We start from the raw sequence: 18,773 nt of genomic DNA on the forward strand, positions 1-18,773 counted from the left end.
TCTCTCTCTCTCTCTCTCTGTCTCTCTGTCTCTCTCTCTCTGTCTCTGTCTCTCTGTCTCTATCTCTCTCTCTTTCTCCCCCTCTCTCTGTATTCCTTCCTCCTTTGTCTAATTTAGATGGAAGTGAGATTCAAGTGACATCTGTTTTACTGACTCCACCATTTTTATGTCATCATTTTCTTGCACCCCCTGATTAGTATCAAGCTCCACCCTTTACTTTTACTCTCCAACACATTCCTTTTCTCATCTCTTTCTGTTTTTCTTTTAAAATCATTAAAACATAACAAAGGCCTTCTGTCTTATTTAAATTCCTCTTTGACTCTCCACCAACATTAAGGTTCTGAGGGAACACTTAATAGCTAATGATAATAGCTAATAGTTATAAAACACTTTTTATGTTCTAGGCACTTTACAAATATTATCTTATTTGATCCCCACAATGGCTGTAGGAGGTGCTATTATTATCATCCCCATTTTACAGGTGAGGAAACTGAGGTTAAAAGGGGTAAAGTGACTTGCCCAGGGTCTCACAGCTATTAAAAGTTTGAGGTTAGATTTGAAGTCAGGTCTTCTTGACTCAGGACCCAGTGCTCTAACTTCTGTGTCATCTAGCTACCATTTGTATCATGCCTTGCCCACCCCTGTTAGAATGTAAATTTTTCATCCTTATCAAATCCTTTCCAATTGTTAACTTATACAATATACCTTTTTATATTTTTCTTTACTCTTATGTTTTTATATTTCAAAGTTTCTATTCAGCTCTGACCTTTATATCAGGAACTTTTTGAAGTTCTCTTAAATTTTCCCCCTGTAGAATTATACTCAATTTTGCTGAATAAATTATTCTTTGTTGTAAGCCTATATTTTTTGTCTTTTGGAATATCATGTTCCACGTCCTCTGTTCCTTTTTAAGTGGCAGCTGCTAAGTCTTGTGTTAATGTGATTCCTTAGAACTTGAATGCTTTCTTTCTGGCAATTTGCAGTGGGGTTTTTTTTGTTTGTTTGCTTGCTTTTTGGCCTAAAAGATGTGAATTTTGTCTATGATGTTTCTGGGAGTTCTCATTTGGGATTTCTTTCAAGAAGTAGTCAGTGGATTCTATTTTTACTTTGCCTTCTTGTCCTATGTCTGGACAGTTTTATTTTATGATTTCTTGAAATATGATAGTTAGGCTCTTTGTGTTTTTTGGGGGGGATAGTCATGGCTTTTAAGTAGTCTAGTCTAGTTATTCTTAAATGCTCTCTTCATAAATGTTGCTTTCTTTGTTGTTTTTTGTTTGTTTGGTTTTTTGCTTTTTTTGGAGGGGGAAAGGCAGAGTGATTGGAGTTAAGTGACTTGCCCAAGGTCACATAGCTAGTGGTAAGTGTCTGAGGCTGGATTTGAATTCAGGTCCTCCTGACTCCAGGGCCAGTGCTCTATTCACTGTGCCACCTAGCTGCCCCTATTATCGGAATTCTAACTGATCTTTCAACCAGGTTGTGTTTTGCTTGTAGATATTTTGGAGCTAGTCTCTTTTTCTTGGTTTGTGTCTTAGGCATCTTTGGCCTCATAATAGTTCTTTATCTTGTTTATTCATTCTTCCAACCTTGCTTTCCAGTTTGGGACTTTGTATTAGGACCAGACTCTGTGTGCTTCTGACAAAACTGTTGTGGCCTCTATATCCTTGCCAGTTGGATCTAGAATTCTGCTACTATGTTCTTCAGGTACTGAGTATTACTCGTTTTAAGAATCATAGCAATGATTTGATCAGGGAACTTTAATATTTCAGCAGGCTCTATGTGATCAGATCAAGAACACTGTTGAATTTCTGCCCTCTTGGACTTTTCAGACTGTATGTAGACCCTGGTTTGTGTTTAAGGTAGCACAGCTGTAGACTTGCCCCTGGATGGCACTCCATTAGAATACTGCCTGGTCCCATCCTATAACCACTGTTGGCCTCAGCCCCTTTCAGCCAGATGAAAGGTTCATCAGATTTAGTGTCACTTCACTTCAGGCTGATCCCTCTTCTAGGCCCATGGCTAAGTAACCAGTCTACTATGGAGATACTGCTGGACTAATCTCATTCAGGACCTTAGACTGAATCTCTGATCTGCTTTGAGAAACCCTGGGATGCTGGCCCAGTCCTGTTCAGCGTCCTAGGGACTAAGTCCTTGATCTGACCTTTTCTGGGACACCCTGGTGCTCCTTGCTAGCTTGAGCCAGCAGCTGAACCCACAATTCATTCTAGGAGACCCATGGTAGGCAACCCACCCTGATAATCTAATACTGTTCTCTGGATAGGTTGAGCCTCAGGTTTTTTCTAGAAGAAGTGAGCTAGGGGACCTGTAGCTAAGGGTGTGTTAGAGACAGCTTTTGAGAGCCAATTGTTAAATTTTCAGTGTAGCATTTACACTTCAGAAATCAGCTATCACTACAAATCAGGGCTTTTACTGATTGTCTAGATTTAAGAAAGGTTAACAGTACATTTTAATCTTTTTTTTTCCTGGTGACCTCAGTTGTTAAACTTTTATTAGCTCACCCATGTAGTGCTCTATAAATGTGACTTGAGCTCATGAGGAGAGCAGCAAAAATTTCAGGGAGTGAAATGATCATCAGACTGTTAGTTGGGTGCAGTAAATTAACAACAAAAACAGCAGCAACAGCAGCAGCAGCAGAAGCAGCAGCAGCAGCAGCAGAAACAGCAGCAGCAGCAGTAGTAGTAGCAGCAGCAGCAGAAACAGCAGCAGCAGAAGCAGCAGCAGAAACAGCAGCAGCAGCAGCAGCAGTAGTAGCAGCAGCAGCAGCAGAAGCAGCAGCAGCAGCAGCAGTAGCAGCAGCAGTTGGCATTTCTATAACCCTTTAAGGTTTGCAAAATGCTTTACATCCCCATCTCATTTGAGTCTCCTAACATTCCAGTCCACTCTGTGGGTTTAGCTCCATTCTAGGCCTGAGGCTAAGCTTTTGATCTGTCCTGGGAAACCCTGACCTCCTTCCTGTTTGGAGCCCTGGGGGCTGTCTGTGATCCTGGCCCACACCTGCTTCACAGTTTCTGCTATGGTATGAATTTATGGTCTCATACTTCAAAGATACACCGCTGTGATTTCTCCTTAATATTTCTTTATCACTGCTTGGCCTGGTGGTGTTCTTAGAATTTTTTGGAGTAGTTGTAGGGGGAACTGGGCAGTATTGCTTCAGCTTGCTTGACCTTCTTGGATTGTTTCTTCAGTTAGAATTAGAAGGGTAACAGTTAACTGGAAAAAAAAAATCTTTGCTGAGAATTTCTCTGATTAAAGGTCCAATATCCAGGGTATTTTTTGAGGGAGAGGGGAAGCACTAGGTACTTGGGGGATCAAAAAAGTCTCACGAATCAGGTGGAACTTAGACTGAGTTTTGAAGGAAATGAGGGATTCCAGGAGGAGGTGAGAAGGTATTGCATTCTAGACACTGACTACAACCTGGGCAAGGGCATGGGGATGGGAAATGAACTATTATCACAAATGTAAATGTAAATCTAAGAGACACCTAGACCTTTAGGTACAAGTCAAGAAGAGAAAGGGATTTTAGCTCAGTAAAAGCTGAGAACTAAAATAGCAATATATTATGAATAGAATTAGCCCAATCCAACCCATACAGGAAGCATAAATTACATACAAGATGGTCATCTAACCTCTCCTTAAGCACTTCTAATGACAGAGAATTAACTATGTCTAAAGGCATTCTTCTTTTGGACAGCTGGAATTGTCAGGAAGTTTTTCCTTACATAGTGCCAAAATCTGCCTGGAAACAACTTCCATCCTTTGCTCCTAACACTGTCGTGTCAAGCCAAATAAAATAAATCTAAATCTTCTCCCCCATGCAATTCTTTCGATATTTGAAGACAACTATCATGTTCTCCCCAAAGCTTCTCTTCTCTAGGCTAAATAGCTGCAATACTTTCAAAGGCCCCTGAATCACCATCATGGTCGTATTTCTCTGGACATATTTCAGCTTGTCATCATCCTAAAAATATGACACCTGGTACTGGACATAGTACTCCTGAGGTAGCCTGAGTAGAATGGAGTCTTATCAATGGACACTATGGTCACATTTATGTAACCTCATTAGCTATTTGGCTCTCTCTGTCTCTGTCTCTGTCTCTCTCTCTCTCTCTGTCTCTCTGTCTCTCTCTCTCTCTCTCTCTGTCTCTCTCTCTCTCTCTCTCTGTCTCTGACTCTGTCTCTCTCTCTCTCTCCCTCCCTCCCTCCTCCCTCTCTCTTTCTTTCTCTGTGTCTCTGTCACTGTCTCTCTCTTTTACACACACGCAGACACACAGAGTTGACTCATACTGACTCAGCATGAGTCACCTAGAACCCATTGCAGTCCACTAAAGTTTGAAAATCTGTTTCTTACCAACTGCAGTCTTTTAGCAAACCTGTAGTTGACTTTTGTTCTTAACCCAAATGTAGAAAATTAAAGTTATTATAGAATATGGAACTGCAACTAGGCTTAGCCTACTTGGTCCCCAGGAGGCAGAACAAATAACAATAGGTAGAAAATGAAAAGAGGCAAATCTAGTCTCCTATTAGTAGAAACTTCCAAGCAATCAGAGCTGTTGAAAAATGGAGTGGGTCACCTCAAAAAGTACAAGGAATGCAGTCAACAGCAGTCCTCCAAAGAGGCTGCCTTAGAATTGGGCACAGCTTTGCCAAACACTCTATTACTCCATTCATTTATCCATCATTTATTTGTTTAATCATTCATTCATCTTCACTTTTTAGAATAATATTTCATTTGCAACCAATTATATGTAAAAACCATTTTAACATTCTTTTTTATTTTGAGTTCCGAATTTTATACCTCCCTCCCTTCCCCTACCAGAGATTGTAATGGAAATGCAAATTTAAAGATCTTCCCTGCCCCTAGGCTAAAATGCACCTGGAGCCTGGAGTGGGAGGCTTGTTTTTTAGTTGATACTTTTTGATTGGCCAGTGGGTCCAAAAGGTTGTTACATTTTCTGAGCCAGGAGAAGGCTATATAAGCTCTGATGTGAGGCTTTGTTTTGGGGCTCACTTTGAGAAGTGTTCTGTGATTTGATCTGGTTTCTGGGAAGCCGTTGTCCAGAGCCCCCAGGCTTTGAAAAACCCAGATGTTGATTTGGTATGGATGTAATGGTTGGACAATTTGGAAATCTGTCTACTTGATCTGTTTCTCTGACTTGATAATTCTGTCTGTGTATTCTGAAGTTCGGGGTGCTGACCTTTTTCCCCTGAACTAGGTAAACGATACATGTTTGGCTGATTAAAGTAAGCTTGTTAACCCATTTTGAGTTGCTTTCCTTTATCAAAGCAGATCCAAGAACCTGTGTTGGCAGCAAACCCTGAAGACGCTTGGGGTGCTTGCTGCTACAGAGATGAAAAGAGATATTTGCTAAAAAAAATATAGCACAAACCAAAGTACAAAAACATCACCCTCTGAAATCAGAGGCACATTCTCACTCCTACTGCTTTTAGTCCCTGGGAGAACAAGGCTTAGACATAAAGCTGTTGCTACAAAATATTCACATCAACAAGTTCAATTCACTAAACTTTTATTAAGAACCTGCCATTTGTCAGGCATTGTGCTAAGTGCTGGGGATTCAAACAAGAAAAAGGCAGTTTCTGCTTTCAGGGAGCTTACAATCTGATAGACAACATACAAAATGAAGCTGGGAAGCAGGTGCAGGGGCATCATGTTCCCTGGAGTTCAAACCAAGCTGAGTTGCTGGTGGAAAGTGGCAAGGCAGCTGGGAAGCTCCTGCCCTCTATGAAGGAAAGCTCTGGGAAGAGTTTCATTTTCAATGCCCCAGCCCTCAAATCAGGGTATAGGAGGCTGAGGAAGCTGGGAAAGGACTGAGAATCCAAAGCTGAGTTAAACAGCTCAATGAGGAGATTTCAGGTGATGGACTTATCCTAAGCATGGCATCATGATCCTTGGAGTTCAAACTAAGAAGAGCTGCAGGTGGAAAGCAGAGAGCTGGCAAGAGTGTGGCATGGTCATATACAAGTTGCTCCTTTCCTGCCAGGCACCGCATCTTGGCTCCTTTTGTTGAGCCGCTGCTGGACAGAGTCAAACAGGTCATTCCTTGGGACCTGGGGGAATACACCAGGCTTGGCTTCCATCAAACTCTGGAATGGATCATAGTTACTGGACCTCTGGAAGTTTGCCTGCTGTTTGTCCTTCATTTTCCAAGACAACTGTGACATCAGGAAGGTGATGCTATGACATACAAGTGAATTGGATTTAAGTGAGGGTACCAAATTTTGAAGAGCTCAAGGACATAGCTGTTTATAATACTTCACCTAAGAACAGGAAAGAATACACCTAACTGAGAGAAAAGCAGCCTTGCCCCATACTGGCATGGCTTCCTATTAACCAGGTGAGAGAGGACTGAGTCCCACCATATTCCCCACTATATTCTTCATTTTAACAGTAAGGGAACTCTGTCACTCTTTTTAATTGATGAGTGGGGCATGTGGGGGTTTTGTCACTCCCCACACTGTTGTGTGGCTCACTTAGGTCATGGGGTTTATGGAGGAAGAGGCAATTTTCACTCAGGTGTGCCTACTTGGTTTGCCATCTTTGATGTCACAGGCAGGAAGGTGCTAGGCATTGGCAGAAGAGAATTCTGAGAGATCCAGAAACATATGGAGAATGCAAATGTGGCATCTGGAAGTTAATAGTTAAAATAATAGCTAATGTATACAGCATTAAAGCTTACAAAATATTCATAACAATCCTTGGAGATAGGTGATATTACTATCCCCTTTTCACAGTTGCAGAAATTAAGGTAGACTGAAGTGTTCAGATATCTGAACGAGGCATTTATCATGTGAGGCAGGATTCAAACTCAGGTCTTTGGACTCTAAATCTACCAGGGAACTTTGATCAAGTAAGAGGAGTGAGATTGTGCCACACAGAGGCTAGGTGCCACAGGTGAACTTTCTAGTTCTTCAAGATGCCCATAAGCCCTCAGAGAAAGGTGTCTCTGTGTCACTTGAGAGTGGAAGCTAACACTGGAAGAGAATAAACTTCTCCTGTAGTTAGTTACATGAATGTGAACTCAGCCTGGAATAGCATTAGATGCAGTTTGGACAAATTCCTGTAGTTCCTCCTTGCTAGGGAGGCTGAAATTGGTGGATTTCTTGAGTTTAAGAGTTGTAAGCAGTCAGTCAGAATAGGGGTAAAGCCAATCCGATATTCCACTAAGTCTAGCACCAATATGGTGAGTCCCTGAGAGTATTAGGCAACCAGGATGCCTAAGGAGGGGCAAATCACCCTAGGTTGGAAAAACAGCAGGTTAAAGTTTTTGTGCTGATCAGTATTCAGATTGGGACCATGACTGACCACTTTCCTTCCAGACTGGGTGAGACAGAGAGCCCTGAAGAAAAAAAAAAGATGATGAGAAAACTGAGGTTCAAAGAGATTACAAGACTTGCTGATTACTGCACAGTTAATTGGGGCAGCTAGGTGGCGCCATAGTGGATAGACCACTGGGCTTGGAATCAGGAAAACTAATCATGAGTTCAAATACAGCCTCAGACACTTACTAGCTGTGTGACCCTGGGCAATTCACATAACCCCATTTGCCTCAGTTTCCTCATCTGTAAAATGAGCTGGAGAAGAAAATGGCAAACCACTCTAGTATCTCTGCCAAGAAAACCCCAAATGAGGTCATGAAGAGTAGGACAAGACTGAAATGACTCAACAGCACAGCTAATTCGTGACAGAGGCACAAGTCTCCAAGTCCAGTACTCTTTTTCACTAAAAGGTGCTGCCTCTCAAACCCTAAATCAGGAATGGTCTGAACTTGTTGTTGGTCCTTTATTCTTGAAGAGGACTGATGACATCAGAAGGGTGATGTCTCGACTTGCAAGTGAATTGATTTAAGTGTGCAGAGTCATCAGCTTCACTCTTTCCTCTAGAGTCATTCAGAGTCCAATGGCAAGACATAGGTCAGGACAATTGGAAATGGCCTGGAAACAGTGGGACACCCTGGTCTTTTTAAGCTAAGGTCTTTCCCAGGTTTCAGTTTGTCCGAGACAATACCCATGCAGTGATTAAAGGCTAGGTAAGAGTGGAAGTGAAATAGCCTAGTTTGCCTTCTCAAAAGAAGCAATGTGGGAGGGGAAGACACTTGGGACTTCTGGCCAAAACACAAAGACATTCAGGCTAAGGGAGCACTAAGCCTTATGTCCCAAAGTCATGTTTAGCAGGGGTTGATAGATATAATTCTAGTCTAGTACCCATCTCAGACCAAAGAAAAGAATGCCCAAATTTGACATTTCTCCTGCTCTCCCTCAAGGCAGGAATCAGTCTTCTTTAAAGAGAGAGAGAGAAGGAATAGGCCTTGGATCACATTTGTCCATACTTACTCAAGAGCCATACTTGTACATTTAGAAAATGCTTGCATATATACATATCTCACATATAGCTTCACAAGTATAAAACCTTGTACACAGTAGATGCTTAATGAATGGTTGTTGAGTTGTGTTGCATTGGCACACATCATGTCCTTTGAGCTTTAGAATAACCCTGTGAATTATTTTTCTTGATTTTTCAAATGAGGAAATAGGTTGGTAGAGACAGGTCAAAGTCAAAGGCCAGTGATCAGTGCAGCAGACTTGAACCGGGGCTGATTCCAAGTCTAGCACCCTTAGGTGTGGGGTACAGGGAATATGAAGGGGAAGTAATATTCAGAGCCCTATGGTACCCGATTCAAGTAGAAATAGGAGCCACTATACATATATAAGGATCTCTACTGATTTAGTTTTTACATATATTATCTGTGCTTTATTGTGTTATTTATTAATTTTAAGTATTTCCCAATTATATTTTCATCTGGTTTGAGATACATTTAGGAGTGATATAGGGATTGCATTACAGCCTGTGAGCAGGAGGCCTAAACCCTCTGGTAGTGGTCATAAAAATGACTCGTTGTTGCTGGACATTTAGATTAATTAGATCACTTTCAGGCTGTAGTTTAGGGGACAAATCAAATCTAGCATTTCCATAGAAAAGCAGCATGATGCTATAGAAAGTGGATTTGGAATAAGAAGACCCTGGCCAGGGTCATCTATTGAAAAGAGTGATGGATTTGGAGGAAGAGTTGCTGGATTAAAATCTTCCCTCTGCCCCTTGCTACTTGTGTGAGACCACCAAAGAGTCTTGTGCCTCAGTATCCTCATTTGTTAAATGATGAGATTGGACTAGATGATCTCTAGACCCCATATCTAAATCTATAATCCTGTGACTAAAATGGCCAGTCAATTTAAAATACACACACACACACACACACACACACACACACACTTTATTCAGTCAAATAACCCATTAGTAACTAGCCCTTTCCGTGAAAACCTCCAGCTGGCTTGAGGATTTAGCCCTAGTCTCAAAGTGCCTGCAAACAAATAACATTTTTATGGGACTTCTATGATTTCTTTAGAAACAACCAAAGCTTGGCACATGAGTCCAGAATATTCTGGAGAGGCTGTTTTATTGTACATGAAGAAAATTTTGCTAGAATAAAACGTATCCTACACAGAATAAATATAAAAGAATGGCTGACCTATGGGCACACATCTGTGTACGTAGAGTAGTACATCATGTGTCTTATGTCAAGATCTCTACTAAACACTTTCCAAATATCTCTTGATCCTCACAATGATCCTACCTTGTCTATTATGTACATAAAATATATCATAGACAAGCAAAGAAAGGTGAAGAAAAGAGGTGACCAATCTGTGATATCAGTGGTGTGGTTTCTGGCTCATAGTAGGCCCTCAAAGTGCCGGTGAAATTTAATTCTGAGTAAATGTGGTATAATGAAAAGAGAATTAGCCCTGAAGTGAGAGACTAAAAGTTTTCTTTACCTCAGTTTCTCTATCTGCAAAACAATGGGCTTGAACTCTGAGCTCCCTTCCCTCTGAAGCTATGATGTCCCGTTGAGTTCATTTCACTTTTCACATTTCTTTGTTCAGCATCGTACCTCATTATAGATAATGCCTGTGAAGAAATGAGAGCTATAGAGTAGAAACCTAACTGAGACCCAAGAAGTCTAAAATGAGCTTACCAAGTGTGACTGCCCCACTGGAAATTCTGGATCTCAAAGCCAAGCAAGGGGATTTTGCTTAGAAATGAATCACACAGAAGATCTTCTTTTCACAGAGGAGTTCATTTCAGATTCCATCTGCCCTGGGACTGAGCTATCCTGACTAGTGAGTGAGCTAGTGAAAACTCACCTCAACTCTTTGTATCAGGGGTTCTTAACTTGTTTTGTGTCGTGGACTCCTTTGTTAGTCTGTCAAAGCCTTCCCAGAATAACATTTCTGGACATATAAAATAGATAGGATTACAAAAGAAATCATTTATGTTGAATATAGAGCTACCACAAGTCTGCAGATATCAAGTTAAGAATGTTGTTCTGTATCTAGGCCAACCCATTCAATCATTCAGTAGGACACAGGATGCCTTCTGCCACGAATAATCCCTTCTCCCTCACCTTCCATTTCCTCAACTGTAAAATGGGTATAATAATAGCACCTACCTCCCAGGGTTGATGTGAGGACCAAATGTGATAATATTTGTAAAGCACTTAATACAGCACCTGGCAAATAGTAGGTGCTTACTAAATGCATCCTCCCTAGCTCCCTCCCTTCCTTCCTTCCTTCTTTCCTCCCTCCCTCCCTTCCTTCCTTCCTTCCTTCCTTCCTCCCTTCCTTCCTTCCTCCCTCCCTTCCTTCCTTCCTTCCTTCCTTCCTTCCTTCCTGTCTTCTTCCCTCTCTCCCCTCCCTCCCTTCCTTTTCTCTATCCTGCTCTTAGCATACAACTAGGTCTCAATTAGTGTGAATAATGAATCCTGTAAAGTGGTCTCACATATTTGAACTAAAGCTATTCCAAGCTATAATTAAATATGGCTATTGGGTCCAGCCCAGTAGAAATATGCAGTATGAACTTGAATTCAAATAATGAGACCACTTAAAAGGGATTCATTATTCATACGAATTAAGACTTAGCTGTAATCAAATCAATACGACCTCTGTTACTGAAAAGGGTGTTACAAAGTCTATTTCTCTGTTATTGTTATTTGTCCTTATTTCTGGAAAAGGACCAAGGATATCACAGGGATGATGGTGGGGTGGGTGATATCCTGACTTGCAAGTGAATTGGATTTAAGTGAGGTAGAACTAGCAAAGTCATCAGCCTCTAGAGTCATTGGAGTCCACCAGCAAAAGAAAAGTCAAAGTGACTATCAATGCCCCAGGATTCAGTGGGAGACCTTGGCCTTTTAAAATTAAGGTCTTTCCCAGGCCTCAGTTTATCTCTATTTACAATCTCTCTAACTCTTTAGACCTGAACTCCCTTCCTTAGCCTCTTCTTTTCTATATGTATCATATCACTTTATTAGAATGTAAGCTCCTTTGAAGGCAAGGAGTGCCTCTTTTGTACTTGTATTCCCAGTGCTGGTCCTGGAGTCAGAAAGACCTGAGTTCAAATTTGGCCCCAGACATTTACTAGCTGTTTGACCGTGGGCAAGTGATTTCACCTCTGTCTCAGTTTCCTAGACTATAAAATGGAGATCTTAATAGCACCAACCTCATATGGTCATTGTGAGGATCAAGAGATAGTATTTGTAACATAGAGCCTGGCACATACTAGGTGCTTAACAAGTGTTTATTCCTTTCCCGATGCCATAGGTGTTTAATAAATACTTGTTGATTGTTTGCCCCTAGAAAATCACACAGGAATGGAGAAAAACTCAGAGAAGGAAAAATGGCCAGTGTTGCAGAGAAAATACTCCAGTGGAAATATATATTCTTCTCTCTGCTTTCAGCTCATCAAGCTTACTTATACTTGGTCAAGACTCTGTAAACACACTGAAATTTTGTGGGCTATGGGGTTAGCCCACCTTTGCCCTCCAACTGTCTCAAGCTGTCAGACTGTTGGGAGAAGCAGGTTCAGGAGAGGACTCTATTTCCCCTTGTGGTAAGACCCTTAGAAACCTAGGAATATTAGGGGCCCAGAGCTTATGATAATATTTACTAAGGTGATAAGACCCTGCTAACTATAATTTAGGACCATAATTATTTTCCAATTTTCCAGCAAAATAAGCTTAGAAGTTTCAGAGAGTTTCATCATTCTCTGCTTCATGGAGAGGCAGAAAGGTATCCCAGTGGATAAAGTACTGGACCTCTAACCAGGAAGATATGAGTTTAAATCCTGCCTCAAACTCTAATTAGCTGTATGGATCTCAGCAAATCACTTGATATTTCTTAGTCTCAGTTTCCTTATCTGTAAAATGGGGATAATAATAACACCTATCTCTCAAGGTTATTAGGAGGATCAAATTATCTCTCTCCCTCTCTCTGTCTCTCTGTCTCTCTCTGTCTCTCTCTGTCTCTCTGTCTCTCTCTCTCTGTCTCTCTCTCTCTCTCTCTCTCTATATATATATATATATATATCAAACCAGATGAAAATGTAATTGAGAAATACCTAACAAAATGAATAAGCAACACAACAAAGCATAGATGATATATATATATATATATATATGTATGGAGAGAGATCTATCTATCTATATATTTATATATAAATGGGAAATACTTAACAAAATTAACAAAAAATACAATGAGAGATGAGATATATGTGGAGAGAGATCTCTATATGTCCATATAGAGATCTCTCTCTTATATATACATACATAGATATATATGTATAAAGATATCATATATGTGTGTATGTGTGTATATATATATATATATATTACTTTCCAAACCTTGAAATGTTATATAAATGCTAGCTGTAATTTTCATTAATTATGGTATCCAGATCAGCATATGGATGCAAATGGAATTACAGAAGCTGTCATCAGGAGAAATAAATACCTAGTCAGGCTGTTGACAACTGAGGACTTTTGCCTCCCCAGAAACAAACTTCTGGGAAACAAATGAGTCAGATGAGTGGATTCTCTGAAACACTATCCTTTGGACTCCTGCAGTAAGAAAAAGGCATGGGGGTAGGGGTAGGAGTGAAGAGACTTCTTCCACAAATAAACCCACTAAAGATTCCTTTCTGAGTCTTAGAACTCATCCACCTTCTCTGTGAAATGAAAATATTAAATCTGGGACCCCTTTTAGGAAGACTGAGAGGTCCTTCCATGACAAGGTGTCTTCTACGTATACATCAAAATCAGGTAAGATTACTTGAAAGTTATGAGAGAAGTAGCCCTTGACCCAGGCCTATCTCCTGTTAATTTAGGTTTGGTGTACTTGTAGGTCATTCAACAGTTAACAAAAGTAGATTTACTTGATCATAGCATAGAAAGGATATTCAATATATATTCCATATGGAAACACATCTGTTCCAACTGGGCAGAATGTGATAATTCCCATGATTTGGAGACATCTTTGGAGCCTGAAGATCCCCAGCTCCCTGTGGGTGGGCCTTTTTATGTGCTTATGTGATCAGGAAGGCACGTCAACACACTCACCAGAAAGTTGCATTAAGGAAAACATAGCTTAAGCCTTAGCCCCTGAGGCCAAGTCTCTGCTGGGACAGCTTTATTACTTTTCAAGAAAAAACTAGCTCCCTGTGTGTCTGTGTGTGTGTGTCTGTATTTGTGTCTGTCCGTGTATGTGTCTGTGTGTGTATGTATAGGAGAGGGAGAGCGTTAATAGATAGTAATCTTTTCACAACCCTATTCAACAGCCTTATGACTATAAGCATCAAGTGAGACATAAAACAGGGAGAAGTATGATCCACAATGATGTTTGTCACCATGATGGAGTAGTTCCAGCATAGAGTACAAGTTAAAGAAGGATTCCCTGTGGATGGTGAGGTTTTCCAAATGTTCCAGGTCATACAGAAAATTATGCCAATTGCATCAAGCCACAGAACATTTCAGAACCTTTTGGAAGAGAGCAAAAATCCCCCTTAAAGAGTTAGACCTGACCATCCATACAGCAAAGATCAAGTGGATGAAGAATATCTACTACTTACATTATGACATGCATCAGAACAGACCATCTATAGAGCTTGTTCATAAGTATACAGACTCACACGCATATCTGGAACAGACAGTACAAATGATCAAATTAGACTTATAATTAAACAAGAACAAAGAGGAAACAGTTGAATCACCTCCAAGAAATTCCAATGCTTTTTTAATGACCCAAAGCTTCTCCCAGAAACAAAAGCCATCTTTTACATACCAATATTCTTTTATTGTTGCTGCATGGATGTAAGATATGGAGCACAACAGTCTCTAACAAATTGAATACATATAAATGTATACATACATAGAAGAATTGAATATATATCATATGTTGAATACACATATACATATATTAAATTGAATATGCCAATATATGCAAATATTACAATATGCATATATAATATAGGCATATTTTACATATTTGTGTGTATGTATATACACATATATGTGTATATAATAGAAGAAAAAAAGAAAGACAAATAGTGGGTATAAGCAAACCTCAACATGTAATTTTTGAGAAAGTTCAAAGGAAGTTTGTGTCAAAGTACAACACAAAGAAAAGATGGGTTGGACATGTGACAAAGGTTGGGGATGACAGGTGGACATTCAGAATTGTCTGCTGGTGTGCTCGTGATATCAAAAGAAAGCAAAGAAGGCCTACTGCATGTTTGGTGGACCCTCTATGGTGAACTTTTGGGAGGACATGGACAATTATCCAGGATGGGCAGGAATTGATGAATTGTGGTCTAGGAAATATCCAAATCAATGAAATCACAAATCCAATTAAATAGAGTATTGATAAATTGGAGCTCAGCCAGAGGAAGACCTGGCAGGATGGTGAAGGGACAAGAGACCTAGCTATTTGAAGATAAATTGAAGGAATCAGGAATGTTTAGCCTAAACAAGAAAAGGTCAGTGAGGGACTTAATAGCTGTTTTCACGTATCTGAAGGTCTATCATATGGATGAGTGGTTACACTTTTTCTGCTTGGTCTAGGGCAAAACTCAGAGTGATAGGTTAGTCTCTAGAAGATAAAATTGTTGCTCCATGTAAGGGACTATAATCCTAACAATTAGAACAATTCAAAAATGAGGAAGCATGGGTTTTATTGAGAGTTAGTGGGTTTCCTTCCACTGGAAGGGTATTTATTGGAGACTGGATGATCATTGAGGGGGATGTTGTATTGAAGATTCCTGTATCGTTATGATCTGACTAAGAATGACTTCAGGGATCCCTTCAAGAGCTTATGTCTATGATTCTTTTACCCATGAACTAAAGAACTGGACTGATCATTAAAATTATGTTGTGTTTCTTTCTACCCTTTGAACTCATAGTTGCCCTAGCAACATGGTGGCAACATGAATATAGGAAGGAGGAGAATTTATCTTATAGAGTCTCTCTTGCATCCAGGTTCATCTTCATATATTCCAAAAATTGTCTAGGCTTCTCTGGAGGAGTGAACACTAAGTTGGGAAAAGGTATAATTTAGTTATGTCACATCTAGGAAAACATAAGAGTCACCAAATTTTTGTCTAAACCTTATCCTCTCCTGTCTTAGCCTTAGACAACACTAAGATCTAGGGAAATGGATAGGTCATGTAGAAAGTCACCTAAGATTAAGCAGACAAGACACTACAACAAGGGACACTTTTAATATGACTTTTTACAAATCATAAAAATATTTTAGTGCCAGAAAATTCAGTTTTCCCATAGAATGTAGGCTGTTACATATCAAGTCACTTGGTTCTCAAGATAGCCAAAAAAAGGGAAGATACTAAATAAGTGGGTAGAACTATAGCAGTCATTACAACAGTGGAAAAAAGAGTCTAGAGGAAAACAATAACTATTAACCTTTATGCCTACTTTCTTATCTCTACAAAAACTTTATGAGAATAATCTACAAACATACAGAGGATATCCTAGAGATGTTATGAAATGGGAACAGGAAGGGTTTTTTTTTTTTATAAACCATATTCTACCATGCACTACATCTTTACAATTACACAATTGTCTGAAAAGGTGTCGAAAATACAAAATCTCACAATGCTGAATGTTTGTTAATTACAAAAAAAAAAAGAAAAAAAGAGAAAAATTTGATTTAGTAGAACAAAATTCTATCCTATAGGTTATCCTCCAACATGATGATTACTTCATGTGTTAAAAAAACCTTGCATGTTATTTTGAAAGATGCAAAAACAGAAATAACTTTTTTTTAATGCTCCTCTGATTGTTAACAACAAAATTCACATAAAACAAGATATGGTGGAAGAAATATTTGCAAACATGGTGGTAATGATAAGCAGAGAGTACAAATGGAACAGAGATTCCCTATAGAAAGTGAGGTCTCTCACATACTCCTGTTTGTAGATGAAATTGTGTTAACTCCATTAAGCCCTGGAATATTGAAGAACCTTTTAATCAAGATCTGCAATCACACAAAAAAATGTTTTTCTTAATCATGTTGATGGGGTACTTGGGTGCTTGTGCTTGTATTCAATTCCAAGATGACTTTCTCTCTAGCTTCAAAACACTGTCCCTGCCAGTTTTCTTGTTTGTACATAGTTGTCTGCATGTTTTCTCTTCCATTAGACTATGAGTTCTCTGAGAGTAGGGACAGTTTTATTTTGTTTTTGCCTTTCTTCAAATCTCCTGTGCTAATCATAGTAGTTGGCAAATAGAAGTTGCTTAAGAAATACTTATTGACTTACCTCATCCAAGCCATGACATGTTGTTGGAAAGACAACCTATTGAGCTGGTGTATCACTGCATAAATCATGACATGAAGGATAGATAATATACTGGTTCCAGAACCAAAATAGAGGAAGAGTTCAGATTGGATTGCCTTTTGGAATTAGAGAAAGAATTCAATGAAAGGCCTTTGAAGAAAGTATTACAAATTAATTGGAATCATGTAATAACATTAAGCTTCTGAATGAAGCAAAAGTCCATTTTTTAAGAAAATGTATTTTAAATTCATATTTTGTTTTTATGACCAACCAAAATAAGACAACAATAACAGTCATGATTTCAGACAAGGCAACAGTGAAGAGGACTATATTTTGCTTAAAGGCACTATAGACAATGAATAAATATCAATACTTAACATATGTGTGCCAAATCACTTAGCATTTAAATATTTATGGAAAAATTTAAAGGAATTGTAGGGAGAAGTAGACAGTAAAACCATGACAGTGGGCTACATCAATGACCTAGAAAAATCTAACAGAAAGGTAAGCAAGAAAAAAATTTAAGGACTTAAATAGAATTTTAGAAAAGTTTGATATGCTAGTTCTTTGGTGACTATTGAATGGGAACATAAATGAGTATACATATTTCTAAACAGGATCTAGCACCCTTACAAAAACTGAAAATGTATTGTATTTGGACATTAAAACCTCACAGACAAATGCAAAAAAAAGCAGAAATATTAAAACACATCCTTTGCCAATCACAACACACTAAAACTCTATTTCAGTAAAAGGTCTTTGAAGAAAGGATTACAAATTAATTGAAAATTTAAAAATATTAATCTAAAAAATTGATGAGTCAAAGACCAGATCATAGAAATAATAGAAAATTTCATCAAAGAAAATGAAAGAAATGAGACAACCCACCAAAACTTTTGAGATATATTTAAAGTTGTCTTTAGTAGGAAAGGTACTAAATACTTTCATCAACAAAAGAGAAAAATATCAGACTGATGAATCAGACACAAAACTAAAAAAACCTAGAAAAACAAGTAAGCCCCCTCCCCCAAATTTGGAATTCTGAAAATGGAAAAAAGAGATTAACAACACTGAAAGCAAAAAATTTATCGAACTCTTAAGTAACACTAGGAACTTTAAAAAAATTATTATATACTTAAAAGGAAAAAGCAAGGTATGTATCATAGAAATTCATATCCTTATGTACAATTCTCTTTTTTTTTTCCAGTTCTACTTTGTAAATGTAAATACTCATATTATTTTGTCTTCAGGATTTAAAAATATAAATTTTAACAAAATGAAAAGTAGTTTAAAACCAACCAAAACAACAACTATGTCTGACACTATGTGTAATATCCTATACTTCTAGGCCCTTGCCTCGGCAAAAATGGCCAGGAAGTACGTATATTTTCTCAAATTTTCTCTGGGGCCAAATTTGTCATTACAGAGAATTTAGGGTTGGGTCTTTGTTTTTTCTACTTAAATTGTTGTAATCAATATATATATAATTTTTCTGCTTCCTGGGTTCACTCTAGATTAGCTCATATTAAATCTTCATATTGATTGTTCACATGGCTCAATAATATTCCATTATATTAATGTATTACAGTTTGTTTAGCCATTCCCCAATCAATGGAAAGCCTATCTTTCTTACTTCATCATTTTGAGGATAATATATATCAATGAAGCATGAAATACCCTAGTTTCCAAAGAATTAAAGCTCTGGAAAAAAATACACACACACAAATATATATATATATATACCCAACATACTTTTAAGTTTAGTTTACATTACTAACATCTCCATAATTTTCTTAAGTCTAGACAGTCAACAAAACAATAAATCAAGCTCTGATTTGTAGTGTTTGCTGATTTCTGAGATATAAGTGCTCACACTAAAAATTTAACAATTGGCCCTCCAGAACCAGTACATGGCAACTTCACCCCAGCATACTAGTGATTATATCTATCAGTGTTTAGCATATTAGAAATTAAAACAAATAATTTTTAAAAATTCATTTATTAATAATTTTAAAGTAATAATAATAAACCTATTCACTGGTAGCATAAATGACATATTTTT

General features: G+C 38.5%; 1 protein-coding gene across 4 annotated transcripts in view; it reads right to left on the bottom strand.

The window, feature by feature from the left end:
* Positions 1 to 5,546: 5,546 nt before the first annotated feature.
* The window catches only part of CSF1 (colony stimulating factor 1), a 42,789-nt gene continuing 29,562 nt past the window's right edge, over positions 5,547 to 18,773 (bottom strand). Inside the window, exons 10-13 of one of the 4 annotated variants that reach the window (XR_011168741.1) lie at positions 16,694 to 16,827; positions 13,991 to 14,058; positions 9,865 to 9,997; positions 5,547 to 6,211 (exon numbers count right to left, since the gene is read on the bottom strand). The gene's annotated coding sequence lies outside the window, so the exon portion shown is untranslated. The remainder of the gene's footprint in view (positions 6,212 to 9,864; positions 9,998 to 13,990; positions 14,059 to 16,693; positions 16,828 to 18,773) is intronic. The other 3 variants (XR_011168742.1, XR_011168739.1, XR_011168740.1) reach the window with 3 other exon arrangements.

Source organism: Petaurus breviceps, unplaced genomic scaffold, assembly GCF_028583685.1.
Source record: "Petaurus breviceps papuanus isolate PSGF00001 unplaced genomic scaffold, PetGlider_PUasm1.0 186, whole genome shotgun sequence".
Classification (NCBI taxonomy): Eukaryota; Metazoa; Chordata; class Mammalia; order Diprotodontia; family Petauridae; genus Petaurus; species Petaurus breviceps.